The 12,500-nt window shown below is 44.0% G+C and overlaps 1 protein-coding gene across 1 annotated transcript in view; it reads left to right on the top strand.

Annotated features, from left to right (window-relative positions):
- Positions 1–12,500, top strand: part of PRICKLE2 (prickle planar cell polarity protein 2) — a 938,433-nt gene that overhangs the window by 507,814 nt on the left and 418,119 nt on the right. The gene's annotated exons all lie outside the window — the stretch shown is intronic.

The raw sequence follows: 12,500 nt of genomic DNA, 5'->3' as shown, positions 1-12,500 counted from the left end.
TCTTTAAATATCAAAAATCTATCAAACTCTAATAAGTGACTTACTTGTAATATAAGCCTTGTGCTGACTCACTGGGACACTCATTCTTCTTGCGGTTCTTTGATATATGCATATACTGGCTAGTGCGCCTGTGCTAGCATAAACTCACGTGTGCGGTTATCCTACCTTCTCGTGAGCTCCCCCAATATTTCGGGAAAGTGGGCAACTGTGACAAACACGGACCCACACACACACACACACACACACGTCGGACTGGCCAACCAGGTTACCTGGAGAATCACCATTGGGCCCCAACGCTTTAGGACCACACCCCCTTTTCGAAGAGAGATGGATCCCCCCCCAAGCGGGCCAGCGGGCATTCAGCGTCCAACTTCCTTCTCGTGACTGCGAAGCCGCGGATCCTTTATCTCCCCCCGTACGTAGCCTATTCCATCCCATGATTCTCAGGAGTCACAAGGGACGCGCACCATGTAACAGGTGCCGTCCCATGTGTACAGTGCAGGAAGCGCGCCTGAATCAAGGTAAGTAAGTGTGTTATGTGTTATGGTATTGTGTGTGTTATGGTATTGTGTGTGTAGGCAATGCGGCTTGTGGCAATGTAATGGGGGTGAGGACAGGGGGGCTTGTTAAAGTGAAATGGGGGTGAGAGCAGGGGGCGCTTTTAAGTGAAATGGGGTGAGAACAAGGCGGCTTGTGGTAATGTAATGTGGGTGTGAGGTAGGTGGCGGCTAATGGGTGCTATTTAATTTGTGGGGTGATGGTGGGGTAATTTAATTTAATAGCAGGGCCTATTAATTTAAGATGAGGTGGTAGGACCTTTAATTTAATGCTGGGGTGATTTGGGGCTATTAATTGAATATGGGGCTGAGTTTGGGCAGGAGGCCTATTTATTAAATGTTATTGTGAATTATTTAATGTCCGGGATGGTTGTGGGAAATAGTTATATTTACTAAACTTAAATGCTATTTATTGCTAGTCCTGTTTGGAGGTAGGGAAATAGGTTTATTTATTAAATGCGGATACTATAAAGTTAATTTCGGGCCTGGTTGGAGGGAAATTGATCTATTTATCAAAGTGAATATTATTATTTTAATGTTGGGGCTGGAGGGAGGCCTAATTGTTAAACGTGTGTACTATTGATTTAACGCCAAGGGCTCGTTGGAGTTTTCTAAATGTCATGTACCCTTTTTTTTTCCAGAAAGGACTCCCAACATTGCAGAATCCAGACAAGCAGCAACTAAGCTAAAGACATCAGCAGCCACAGGTCAGGAAAGCGACAAGAAAAGGACACACATACTCGGGTACATACAGTAGGCGCACACACTCGAATTGGGCGCACACACTCCCATTGGGCGCACACATACTGGGCTCCGACTACCATTTATTTGGCCCCGCCTACATGAGGCCACTTTCAGACTTTTTTTCCAGGGCACTTTACGTTCACAATCTGCCGCTGCCCTTTTCTATGTAGGTGGGACCCACCCCAGTCATAAATTTGCAAAGGAAGAGTCACCTGCACCTTTAAACTGGTGGGTCAAATGACTTCAGGTTAATTTAACTCTAGAGTGTGTGTACGTGGCACTGAAACTGGATTGTAAGCTCCATGTAGCAGGGACTGACCTGTCTGAATAAAAACTCTGACTGTACAACGCTGCTTAACCCCTTCATAACCAGAGGTATTTTATTACTTTCTGACCAAACCACATTTTTACAGTTTTGCTACAGTACATGTTAGATTCACTGTGTGATTTAACTGCTTAGTAATCCGCAGTGCGTCTCACATTGGGTTTTTGTAGGTGCATAGTTAAATTATTTTTTATTTTGAATGCATCGTATGGAGGAAAACAGTTGCTTTTACCCAATAAGTGCTACCAAATATAACCTAGAATTAATCAAGATCTCCTCAGTCTAGTGATACTAAACTTATGTATGTTTTTTAAGGTTATAGGGTCTAGAAATAGTTATTTTACTTTTTATTTTTAACTTTATTTCTCTTTTGAACATTTTTTTTTCTTCTATTATTTAATTAATCTTAACAAAGGATTCTTCAATTCCTGACCATGGCGTTATCTGTGTGGAGTTTGTATGTTCTTCCCGTGTTTGCGTGGGTTTCCTCCGGGTGCTCCGGTTTCCTCCCACACGCGGTCTTCCCTGTACGTCATCTGGTAAAGCCTATGTAAAAGTACATAGTCTTTTTAAGTCAGAGAAAAAAACACACAATTTATTTTTTTAACCGTGTTGAAGAGAAAAAGAGCTGTAACTGATGAAAAGTTAACTGGCTAGAAAAAAAAATGCCAACATGCCATTGTACACATGCAGTGGCAAAGAAAGAATGAGGCCTTCGCCTTTCTCTATTACTGTCAGATCTAAAAATGTTAATGAGCCTTCTTCTTGTAAGGTCACTCGTGAGCAAGCAAGACCAAGTAATTCGGAGTCCAAAAGTGGTGCACAAGTACTGTTACGTGTGAAAGCCGAGCTGAAAAAAAACAGTAAGACATTAGAGGAAAATGTATGCTCAGAATCAGAAATGACACCAATCTCTGATGAGAGTCCATCCATGAGTGGTATGTGTAATAGTGACTATTCTGATAGTGTACCCATAAAAAGAGCCCTTTCGGCATTTCTGCTGATGTGTGCCTGAACAGCCCGAGTGTAGCCGGTGATACACAAAGTGAGGATGACACTTTTGAATTAGAAGGGGATGAGGGGGAGATTTGTGTAAGTGACGAGGGCGCTAATGAGGATGCGGTTGATTGTGTAAGTCCTGCACCAGTGGCAGCAGTGTGGCACCAGTGGCAGCAGTTCTGGCATGTGAGGTTCTGGCACCAAATTGCACTTTCCAAACACAAGCAGGGATGACGCAGGTGGCAGACCACAACAGTTTGACATCTGGGCTGGTTTGAAAGATTTTACCAAAAAATATGTGACCTTGCCCATAACTCCAACCAATCCTACTATTAACATGCAAAGGATGGTGGAGGGCCTAGCAGGGATTAAACTGTAGTTTTCCTAATTTGCACTAATAAGGTTTGGGTGTAATATACACCCAAAGACGAGTGCTCAATTGCTAAGAGTCATTGATGAAGAGGAAGACAAGCAGGCTTGTCTGTATAATTTGCAGGCAAATTCTACTGCGTTATATAAGGTAACACCCAAAGAGAAGAGCTCCATTGCTCCATTGCTAATTATAACTGCTGAAATAGAAATAATAGGGCTGACAGTCTTGGTCTAAATCTGCAGTTACATTTTATTGGACCATAGCTCACTCAGAAACAGGAAAGGTGGCAGGGTTCAGTGCTAATCTTCCTCAAACAATACTAATTCATCCCACCATCATAGAAGTCTGTGTACTATGATGTAACTGCCGATAATGGCCTTCCAAATGGAATTAGTAGTTCATTTTAGGGCAGAGCTGTCCCTTGCCAATTCTTTTACAGCAGAGCAAATATCAAAATGTTGTGCGGACTCATCTGCATCACCACTGGTGTCTTGGGAAAGCTATTTTTTTTCCAACAAGCAGTTGCCAAAGAAACTGAAGGAGAAGACGTCATTACAAGATGTTGATAGCTCTTGGATCCTTGCAAAGCAAATTAAGTAGTTAATCTACAATTAAAATATAGTTAGCACATTTTCTTTGTTTTATTTCATCCGTTAAATTTCTGTAGCTCCTTCTCAAAATGTATTATTAAGGCAATCACTTGACTCAAGCTAACCGTGTCTGCACTCTCTTCACAGGTGACTACTTCACTGGACTAAAGTACATTCCCCTCAAATGCTAGTCTTCTTGCAGTTGCTGCATTCTCCTACATGCTGTTACAGAATCCCTAAGGTCATGATTGGTTTAGAATGGATGAACATACTCAACTGTTTTCTCCCCATCTGCCCAAAGCATTAAGATACACTCGTACTATTAATTTAATTGTTACATGTAAGTTAATCAGATGTCTCGTGATAGCGGCAACCAGGCAGACTGACAGTCAAACAATTGTAGGTTTCTCTGGTACAATTTGTGTGTATGTAAACTTTTATAGAAAATAAAGTTTCTATGCTGATATTTAAACAGATCATTGTATTTTTGTACTATTCATTCTAAGTGCAGTGTACCCAGGCCTATGAATACAATGAACATATGCTAACCACTAGGCCAATCATACAAGCAAAAGGCCTATCTATTAGACATAGGCTGGTATTATTATTATTATGTTTTATTTGTAAGACACAACAAGGCTTCCACAGCGTCGTACATAGGGGCTTGGAACATACAACAAAATTACAAAAGTATGTACAGATAAGAACAATAGGTAGAGAGAAGCATAATAATGAATGCTTGGATGCAATTAACAGTACAATTTGCAGGACATGCAAAAATAATTCAGCATAATACAAAACAGGGACAGAGAGGAGTACAGGGAGTGGACAGACACGAGACAAAGGGTAAAGGACGCTACCCGTGAAAGCTTACATTCTAATAAAATATTATCTGTTCAAAAATGTAGTTTATTTTCCATTTTTAATACCGTAACAAAAGCATTTTTGTCATTTTGGAAACATCTACAGGATTCCTATTTTGTAGCTGCCAAATCAGGTGTTGAAACATTGAAGCAATTCACTATGTAAATGAGAACCGACCATCATATTCATCATCACCATTTATTTATATAGCACCACTGATTCCGCAGCGCTGTGCAGAGAACTCACTCACATCAGTCCCTGCCCCATTGGAGCTTACAGTCTAAATTCCCTAACACACACACACAGACACAGACAGACAGAGAGAGACTTGGGTCAATTTTGATAGCAGCCAATTAACCTACTAGTATATTTTTGGAGGGTGGGAGGAACTGGAGTACCCGGAGGAAACCCACGCAAACACGGGGAGAACATACAAACTCCACACAGATAAGGCCATAAACTATTAGAATTTTCAGAAACTTTACTTTCTAATAAATCACTAAAGAGAAACTGGCAAAAATAAATCAATAAGGGCAATCTTAGGGGAAAATTATATTGTGTATCCCAAAAAAAAGGTTGTACATATAAAGGAAGCTTCCCAGAAGGCAAAAAAAAATTTAACATTTTTAATGTTAATCATTAAAATTGATAAACGACTTTAAAATAGCAAAAAATTAAAAAATCTTGTGTTGTAGTGTATATTAAAATATACAGGGCTGGCTTAATAGGGGCTAATTAATGTATTATAATCTGTTCTATATTATCATTATCATAACAGTTAATAATACTCTCACTCAGGGATCTAGTTATTAATGGGTGAAAAACCCTATCTCTGGCAAATACAGCTTTGCACTATATATCAAGGGCTTATGAAGGTAAGAAGGTAGCTTATTGAGCAAGGATAGCGGCAGGACATGTACCGCTGCAATACTTGTTTTCTTATGGACATCTCAACCATAAGACGTCATATAGGGTAAGTGAGTAGTGGATCGGAGTAAGGGAGCCCCAAACCAGTATCTTGCCTAGGGTCCCATGGGATCTTAATCCAGCGCAGGACTATGCAGGGCAGGTCAATATCCAGGCTACTATCATAGGTAGAGGCAGAGAAAGGAACGATAATGGTCAATGTCAAGGCAAGGTCAGGGCAGGGCAGAGATCATAACAGGGCCTACAAATCAATTTCCATTAGAATCACCAAAATTAAATCCTGATATCTAGAGGTTTGGGATTACACAGTCAAAGAGAGAAAGTAGGATTACGACTGTATCTTTCTTACAAAAGAGGAACTTCAATTGCAATATGATAAATAAAATGATATAGTTACACCTTTAAACAACTCCTAAGTGCTCACCACACCCCAAGCAACACCCCCCAAACTCCCCTGAGCTATTAAACAACAAAACCCCATTATAAAGATGAACAGTCTTTACTGTACATGAACCCAGTGACGTTATGCTGTCCTGGGGCAAGTTGTAGTCCAGTGATTGGGTGCTGAATATGTTGCCAAAGCCACAAATCCTTTTAGATCACTTCCGAAATCACCCTCCTGGCCAAACAGATTCAATGGTCCTCTTCTTGCATGATATTCCCAGCGCTCGGCACAAAAGCTCTTCACCAGCTTGGTAGGGATCTGAACCCCAGTCTTCCTGCTCCAGCAGTCTCACCAAGTGAACAGACCCACAAGCAACTCTGGATGGAGTAGAGGTTCAGGCAGGTATAGAGGATGCGTACTGCCAAGGTGTCCAGATCGCAGGACTTGTAGCAGGAATTACGAGACACTTGGTGAGAGACAGGACCCTTCACCAAGCTAAAGAAATCTTAGAACACCCTGAAGTCTTCCCTGCAGGTCCTTTTAAGGGGTCCAAATTTACCACACTGAGAATCCATAGGTCAGTGATGCTGGGATTGGTCCGTGTCACGGGCACTAGGAGTCTTTACCCAGGGATCACCAGGTGATAAGCTTACCAGAGCAGTATAGGTGGTAATATGGTACTCTGGTAGCAGGGTGATCACGGAACAGGAGACAGCAGATGATAGAGATGCTCAGGAAAGTCTATGACTAGCAGCACTGGTGATATATATGTAGTAATACACGAGGAACTGTATGGACAAAGGACACGTGAGGGTAGTCAGTGGTCTGCGGTAGCAAGTTGTACCACTGCTATAGTGAGGATGAATGTCCAACAGAAACGAGGAGGTGATGAGAGTCAGCGTTCTGCGGTTAGCAAGTTGTACCGCTGTCTGGGTGAAGGAATGGAATCCAAGTGGAGGTATCCGGGGAGTCAGTGGTCTGCGTTAGCAAGTTGTACCACTGCTATGTGAGAGGATACTGGAACAGGTGACACGGGAAACAGGGATCAGTGGTCTGCCTCTAGCAAGTTGTACCACTGAATATATATGTGAGGAGGAGCACAGGGAGAGACTGCAATACAGAGGATACACGGGCACCTTGAACTTGATCCATAATGACATGCACAATATAGTAATGAATGAACAGCACTGCAATAATATAAAGTCACAAAAACTATCCGGGCAACAGATAACACAGTCAATGATGGTAATAGTCTCAGCGGATAGTAAACTCCAGAGGAGAGCAACTCAGTCCAGCAAGATATGCAATACACCAGGACAGTCAATGAGAAGTATGCATACCGTGGTTCAGGAGCAGGCTGTCAGACAGGAGTGCAGAGATACCTGAACGGCTGGAGGCCAGCAGGATGCGAAGTCCCAGGAGGATGAAGCGGTAATCAAGTAGGTGCAGCGCACAGGTAGGTAGACCAGCAGGGGAACAAATACTCAGGAAGCAGTAGTATGTAGAACTGGACTCCTGGAGGACCCTGAAGAGTAGCGATGGTCTAGATGAGATGAAAGCAGTGAGGCGCAGATCCGATGCAGACTGGCGAGTAGTGACCAGCGGGAACACGGAGAAGCACGGAGAGCGGATCAGCTGTTGTAGAACGAGTAGAACTGAGGAGTAGCAGCCAGCAGGACTCTGCAGGTACACGGAGGTAGCGGATAGCAACCAGCAGGTGCAGCAACGATGAAACACGGGAGAGCAGAGCTGAGCTGGAACTGTTGAGCACGGAGAGCAGCGGATAGGAATCAGTTGTAGCAGTCTTGAGGAAACACAGGAGAGATGAGATGAGCTGAAGACTGAAGTGCACGGAGGCAGCAGATAGGAATCAGCCAAACAGTCACGATGAAACACAGAAGGGTTGAAGTGGTCTGAGGACTGTAGTGCACGGAGGCAGCGGATAGGAATCAGCTAACAGTCACGATGAAACACGGCAGAGTTGAAGTGGTCTGAAGACTGTAGTGCACGGAGGCAGCGGATAGGAATCAGCTAACAGTCACGATGAAGCACAGGTGAGTTGAAGTGGTCTGGAAACCACAGGAGTAGAAGTGGTCTGGAAACCACAGGAGTAGAAGTGGTCTGGAAACCACAGGAGTAGAAGTGGTCTGGAAACCACAGGAGTAGAAGTGGTCTGGAAACCACAGGAATCAGCAGCGCTGAATACACGAGGAAACACAGGAACACCTTCAGAGGCTCATGGGGAATGAGACTCCAAGATCAGGCAACGTGGTATTGACCACAGGTGCTTAATATAGGGAGTGTTGCCTGATCTGCCAATTAAGTTAAAGGAACAGGTACTGAAGGGTTTGAAAGGGCTGCGCATGCGCAGACCCTCAGGATGGTGGACGACCACGGTTCCTAAACATACGGGAAGAAGCACTCACAGTCCGGTGAGTGACAGTCCGGAGGTGTTAGTGGGATGGAGGTGGGCAGGATCCAGGATGATCTCCACATGCAGACCTTCCCTGTTGAGCTGGTTCTTCACTCTCTGTTAAAGTCTAAGGGAGAACAATGGTGGTCTGCACTGGTTAATGACATTCCTAATCCCTCTTGATGAAGAGCAACCCTTCTTTTAACCCCTTACAAGCATTGGTGATGTTGAAGGGGCTGAAGGAGCTGCTCACTTTCTGTTTATGTGATGAGAACAGGAAAGAGGAGATAGGGAAACCTCCATTTGGAAGTCCATGGTACTGCAATGTGAGTTAATCCATCTGGCTCTATTTAGGAACCTTGATGGTTTGAGTCCATGTACAAGTTCAGTTGACTAAAAGGTCTTAAAAACCCACAACCTAAAAAAAAAAGAACGTTCTTAATTAACAAGGAACATAATTATATCCACAGGATCCGGTAAACATGATTAAAAGACAGCAGGATGGAATGCTCGCTGCAGTGTGATTTGTCACCCAGTCCATCGTAATGCTTTGATCGGGTTAGAAGCGCAGTTGAGTGCGTTTATCCATTCTAAACAAGTCAACGGAAAGAGCGTTGTCTGCTATATAAAAACAATAATGCAACGCTTATGGAGGAAAGTCAAAAACACAGAATTTAATAGGCGTCCAGCAGTAATCAATGGGATCCAACCAGGGTCGGACTGGCCATCTGGCACTTCTGGCAAATGCCAGAAGGGCGATGGCTAGATTGGCCGGCCTAACTCCTCTTGTCTTCCTGGTGGCTGGTTCCTCCCCAAGAACCAGCTACTTCTGTTGCACGCTCCTCAGCTCCTTCCCCCGTTATGCTGTGCACTGTTACATGCAATCCGGACAGTTACCAGATTTAGTTTTTCTGAATGGGGAGGGGTCGCGATTCTCGCAGGGGGGGGGGGGGTTATGCAGTGGTGCGCGATTCTCGCACGGGGGGGGTTGCGGAGGTCCCGCAAGTTGCGTGCGGGTGGAGGGGTCACTAGTTTGAGAGAGCCAGGGGGGTAGGGTTCTGGGAGTGGGGTGAGAGAGCCAGGGGGTAGGGGGTGCTGGGAGAGGGGGTGAGAGAGCCACAGGGGAAGGGGGTGCTGGGAGTGAGGTGAGAGAGCCAGGGTGGAAGGGGGTGGAGGGAAAGTGGGTGAGAGAGCCAGGGGGAATGGGGTGCTGGGAGAGGCGTGAGAGAGCCAGGGGGTAGTGGGTGCTGGGAGAGAGGGTGAGAGAGCCAGGGGGTAGGGGGTGCTGGGAGAGGGTGAGAGAGCCAGAGGGTAAGGGGTTCAGGAAGAGGGGTGAGAGAGCCAGGGAGGTAAGGGGTGCGGGAAGAGGGGTGAGAGAGCCAGGGGGGTAGGGCGGTGCAGGAAGAGGGGTGAGAGAGCCAGGGGGGTAGAGGGTGCAGGAAGATGTGTGAGTGCCAGGGGGTAGACAGTGCAGGAAGACGTGTGAGAGTGCAAGGGGAGAAGGTGGTGCAGGAAGACGTGTGAGAGAGTCAGGGGAGAAGTTGGTGCAGGGGGTTAAGTGAGAGGGACAAAGGAGAAGATGGTGCAGGGGCATAGGTAAAAGAAAGTGTAAAGGAACAGACATCTTAAGAATGGGAATGTCAGCGATGCAGCCAACATAAAACACAAGTAGTAATGAAGAATGGGAATGCACAGAGGGGACAAGTGTTAAAAAATAAATAAATTAAGCCTTCATACTCCATTCACTTATATTTTCCATACCCCCACCTTTAAATTTCCGCTTCGACCACTGCCCTCTGTTCCCACCCCCGACTACATGTGTGAGCCGACAGCTGCAGATCCCTCATCGCCCAGCACGCCCAGTAGGAGAACAGAACATAGAATGCCATAATCAGGTAAGTTCATATATATACTTGTGCAATGTGTTTTTAACCATCATCATCATCATCAACATTTATTTATATAGTGCCAGCAAATTCCGTAGCGCTTTACAACCATGCTTTCTTGAACTGGGGGCACTACTGTGCATCCAATGACGTTTAAAACACTATGTATTGCTCATTATTGTGCTGTAATGTTTCTTGCATATTTATCTGTACAGAGATTTTTAATTAAGAGGAAAAAACATTGCTTGTCATAAATTTTATCTGTGCTGCTCCTGGGACTCACACTCTCAGTATCTGACATGCTGTACCAATTTGTATTTGTGAATGCACACAATTTACTAATGATTTGGTAGCACTACTATGGCATAATGTTATTTGTGGGCACTATTGTGGCATAATATGATTTGGAGGCACTATTGTGGCATAATATGACCTTGGGGCACTACGATGTGGCATAATATGAACTGGGCGCACTACGGTGTGGCGTAATATGAACTTTTGCCAAATGCAAGTCCTTCATTGTTGAATATGATGGGAGCCCAAGAAGTTGCTGTATCGGGGCCCAATATTCCTCTTGTCGACCCTGCCTGTGAGTCAAGGGGGTAGACGTCTCCAGGTAAATAATCTAAATGTTTCCTATCTAATCAAACTGATGGATCACATCCAATTATCTCTCACCCACCTCCTCTACCCCCCTTAATTTATATACTGTGTTATTTAAAATGAATAGAAAAGACGCATATCCAATTACTGTAGTAAAAAAAATATTTTTCTCTGACATTTTGCTGTAGATGGAAATACTTTTAATGCGACCGTGTGGGTTCAAATGATCATTCAGTAGTTATGTTTTTTTTTAGATATATGTTAGAGTTTTATTTCATGTGGAATGATACATGAAAATTCTGCCATTACTATTTAATTGAGGGAAAAGTGTACCTGTTAACTATATGTGTGTAAGTATTCTGTTGTTGCTATTTTATGGGAGATTTGAAAAAAGCAAAACATTGGTTTCCTACAGTGGCGCCTGTATAATTGGTGGTATTGCTGTAGTATGGGCTGGCGTGGTGGTGGCAATGTTGTAGTGTGTTTGGGGCTTAGTATTTATAATAAGTAGGAGACGGTATTGCTGTAATGTGGGGTTGATGCTGGTTGCTGTAATTTGGGGGGTGATGCCGGTTGCTGTAATGTGAGGGGTAATGCCGGTTGCTGTAATTTGGGGGGGTCATGCTGGATGCTGTAATGTGGGGGGTCATGCCGGTTGCTGTAATGTGGGGGGTGATGCTGGACGCTGTAATTTGGGGGGTCATGCCGGTTGCTGTAATGTGGGGGTGATGCCGGTTGCTGTAATGTGGGGGGGTCATGCTGGATGCTGTAATGTGGGGGGTCATGCCGGTAGCTGTAATGTGGGGGGTGATGCTGGACGCTGTAATTTGGGGGGCCATGCCGGTTGCAGTAATGTGGGGGTGATGCCGGTTGCTGTAATTTTTTTTGGGGGGGGGTAATGCTGGTTGCTGTAATGTGGGGGTGATTGATGTAGTATGAGTGTGTGTGGGGGTTATTTATTGCTGTAATGTGGGCATTGATAATGTATTGTCATGGTATTTATTGATGTAATTGGAAAGCTAACAATGCAATGTTGAGGGTCATTAGGAGAAATAAATACCCCCCACACACACGCACACTTATTCTACATCATATTGTACTGCACCAGCAACGCGCACTGCACCAGCATCAGTGTGCAACAATATAGTGCATGGAGCCCACAACACGTGGGCCTGTGTGCTTTAAATGCCAGGGCTGATTTTTAGTCCCAGTCCGGCCCTGGTAGTCGGCATTACTGCAGAAAGCACTTGAAATGATATATAACAAAGTGCAATAACGTGCTTTAAGCTAGTTAATAGAATTAACATTTTAAAGTCTTAGTCCACCTACTTGCTATGTACATTCCCTGGGCTAAGATATATAATATCTCTCACCCACCTATTTACTTCACTTTTCAAGTTCATGTAACTAAATAAATGATGTACAAGAGTTTTAGTGCTTTTCAAAATTATCTGGCAACACTAATATACCAGAAAGTTATTATTTTTATTATCCTTTATTTATAGTTGTATAGGTAGGACCGGTGCAAGGGTTCTCGGCGCCCTAGGCAAAATTTCAAAATACAACCCCGGAAAACACACCAAATACCCGCTTCACAGACCTTTACATACTTGACTTTAGGCTTTTGTGTTTAAAAAAAAAAGAAAAAAGGATAAGCCTTACCTCCTCCAGTGGTCCAGATGCAGTGATGTTTGATGCAGAACGCTGTCCACACTCCACTGCAGACACAGGATTTCTAGAGGGGAGGTATCCAGGTGTTAGATTTCAGAACAAAAAACTTGACACAATAAGTCTATGAATTATGCACTTGTTAAAGGCAATGAACGGCCCTAAA

The sequence above is a fragment of the Mixophyes fleayi genome, chromosome 8, assembly GCF_038048845.1.
Source record: "Mixophyes fleayi isolate aMixFle1 chromosome 8, aMixFle1.hap1, whole genome shotgun sequence".
NCBI classification, from domain to species: domain Eukaryota; kingdom Metazoa; phylum Chordata; class Amphibia; order Anura; family Limnodynastidae; genus Mixophyes; species Mixophyes fleayi.
The sequence above is the reverse complement of the archived record's forward strand: the minus strand, read 5'-3'. Positions and strand labels throughout refer to the sequence as shown.